The sequence below is a fragment of the Salmo salar genome, unplaced genomic scaffold (genome assembly GCF_905237065.1).
Source record: "Salmo salar unplaced genomic scaffold, Ssal_v3.1, whole genome shotgun sequence".
In the NCBI taxonomy this organism is placed as follows: domain Eukaryota; kingdom Metazoa; phylum Chordata; class Actinopteri; order Salmoniformes; family Salmonidae; genus Salmo; species Salmo salar.
The window spans coordinates 2,501-5,000 of NW_025549380.1; the positions used below are offsets into that span (position 1 = coordinate 2,501).

General features: G+C 44.0%; 2 non-coding genes and 5 pseudogenes across 2 annotated transcripts in view; all 7 read right to left on the minus strand.

Moving 5' to 3' along the window:
- Positions 1 to 35: 35 nt before the first annotated feature.
- Positions 36 to 152, minus strand: LOC123736771 (uncharacterized; annotated as a pseudogene).
- Positions 153 to 291: 139 nt separating this feature from the next.
- On the minus strand, positions 292 to 409 carry LOC123736711 (uncharacterized; annotated as a pseudogene).
- A 408-nt stretch (positions 410 to 817) lies between these two features.
- LOC123736762 (uncharacterized) lies at positions 818 to 935 on the minus strand (annotated as a pseudogene).
- Positions 936 to 1,074: 139 nt separating this feature from the next.
- On the minus strand, positions 1,075 to 1,192 carry LOC123736712 (uncharacterized; annotated as a pseudogene).
- Positions 1,193 to 1,600: 408 nt separating this feature from the next.
- On the minus strand, positions 1,601 to 1,719 carry LOC123736822 (5S ribosomal RNA). The gene has a single exon (XR_006766411.1). It is a non-coding gene; the product is annotated as a 5S ribosomal RNA (ribosomal RNA).
- A 139-nt stretch (positions 1,720 to 1,858) lies between these two features.
- On the minus strand, positions 1,859 to 1,975 carry LOC123736772 (uncharacterized; annotated as a pseudogene).
- Positions 1,976 to 2,384: 409 nt separating this feature from the next.
- The window catches only part of LOC123736424 (5S ribosomal RNA), a 119-nt gene continuing 3 nt past the window's right edge, over positions 2,385 to 2,500 (minus strand). The window contains exon 1 of the ribosomal RNA XR_006766108.1: positions 2,385 to 2,500. This exon is cut by the window's right edge and continues 3 nt beyond it. This is a non-coding gene — a ribosomal RNA (5S ribosomal RNA).

Consider the following 2,500-nt stretch of genomic DNA (forward strand, 5'->3'; position numbering starts at 1 on the left):
TGAAATAGTGCAAGGGCACACCCTCGTGGACAAAATGCTTACAGCACCTGGTATTCCCAGGCGGTCTCCCATCAAGTACTAACCAGGCCCGACCCTGCTTAGCTTCCGAGATCAGACGAGATCGGGCGTACCCAGGCTGGTATGGCCGTGGCGAGAAACAATCTCTTGCTACAACATATATAGTCAAAGTGAATCTGATAAAACAGACATTTAGTCAATTCATCATTAAATGCTTAATACAAGGCAGTGTTGCTGATGAAATAGTGCAAGAGCACACCCTCGTGGACAAAATGCTTACAGCACCTGGTATTCCCAGGCGGTCTCCCATCCAAGTACTAACCAGGCCCGACCCTGCTTAGCTTCCGAGATCAGACGAGATCGGGCGTACCCAGGCTGGTATGGCCGTGGCGAGAAACAATCTCTTGCTACAACATATATAGTCAAAGTGAGTGTGATAAACAGACATTGCATTTTCACCAATTAGATAAGCAGCTTGAACTTTGTGTCACTGAAAAAGTAGAAGAAATTACAAACACTGTTCCCATCACTTTTTAGCACAGGTAGTTGGATAAAATACAAACTTTATTTCCTTTCATCATTTGAACAGGGCAAAGGAGCACAAAGCACACACAAGCTGCATTCAGCAACAATATTCTTGTTTGTCTTATAAATACAAGGCAGATGCTAATTGAAAACACAAGGAAATTTGATCCTATTAAAAGGCAGGAAGCTGCATTTAGTCAATTCATCATTAAATGCTTACTACAAGGCAGTGTTGCTGATGAAATAGTGCAGGGGCACACCCTCGTGGACAAAATGCTTACAGCACCTGGTATTCCCAGGCGGTCTCCCATCCAAGTACTAACCAGGCCCGACCCTGCTTAGCTTCCGAGATCAGGCGAGATCGGGCGTACCCAGGCTGGTATGGCCGTGGCGAGAAACAATCTCTTGCTACAACATATATAGTCAAAGTGAATCTGATAAAACAGACATTTAGTCAATTCATCATTAAATGCTTAATACAAGGCAGTGTTGCTGATGAAATAGTGCAAGAGCACACCCTCGTGGACAAAATGCTTACAGCACCTGGTATTCCCAGGCGGTCTCCCATCCAAGTACTAACCAGGCCCGACCCTGCTTAGCTTCCGAGATCAGACGAGATCGGGCGTACCCAGGCTGGTATGGCCGTGGCGAGAAACAATCTCTTGCTACAACATATATAGTCAAAGTGAGTGTGATAAACAGACATTGCATTTTCACCAATTAGATAAGCAGCTTGAACTTTGTGTCACTGAAAAAGTAGAAGAAATTACAAACACTGTTCCCATCACTTTTTAGCACAGGTAGTTGGATAAAATACAAACTTTATTTCCTTTCATCATTTGAACAGGGCAAAGGAGCATAAAGCACACACAAGCTGCATTCAGCAACAATATTCTTGTTTGTCTTATAAATACAAGGCAGATGCTAATTGAAAACACAAGGAAATTTGATCCTATTAAAAGGCAGGAAGCTGCATTTAGTCAATTCATCATTAAATGCTTACTACAAGGCAGTGTTGCTGATGAAATAGTGCAAGGGCACACCCTCGTGGACAAAATGCTTACAGCACCTGGTATTCCCAGGCGGTCTCCCATCCAAGTACTAACCAGGCCCGACCCTGCTTAGCTTCCGAGATCAGACGAGATCGGGCGTACCCAGGCTGGTATGGCCGTAAGCGAGAATCAATCTCTTGCTACAACATATATAGTCAAAGTGAGTCTGATAAAACAGACATTTAGTCAATTCATCATTAAATGCTTACTACAAGGCAGTGTTGCTGATGAAATAGTGCAAGAGCACACCCTCGTGGACAAAATGCTTACAGCACCTGGTATTCCCAGGCGGTCTCCCATCAAGTACTAACCAGGCCCGACCCTGCTTAGCTTCCGAGATCAGACGAGATCGGGCGTACCCAGGCTGGTATGGCCGTGGCGAGAAACAATCTCTTGCTACAACATATATAGTCAAAGTGAGTGTGATAAACAGACATTGCATTTTCACCAATTAGATAAGCAGCTTGAACTTTGTGTCACTGAAAAAGTAGAAGAAATTACAAACACTGTTCCCATCACTTTTTAGCACAGGTAGTTGGATAAAATACAAACTTTATTTCCTTTCATCATTTGAACAGGGCAAAGGAGCATAAAGCACACACAAGCTGCATTCAGCAACAATATTCTTGTTTGTCTTATAAATACAAGGCAGATGCTAATTGAAAACACAAGGAAATTTGATCCTATTAAAAAGGCAGGAAGCTGCATTTAGTCAATTCATCATTAAATGCTTACTACAAGGCAGTGTTGCTGATGAAATAGTGCAGGGGCACACCCTCGTGGACAAAATGCTTACAGCACCTGGTATTCCCAGGCGGTCTCCCATCCAAGTACTAACCAGGCCCGACCCTGCTTAGCTTCCGAGATCAGACGAGATCGGGCGTACCCAGGCTGGTATGGCCGTA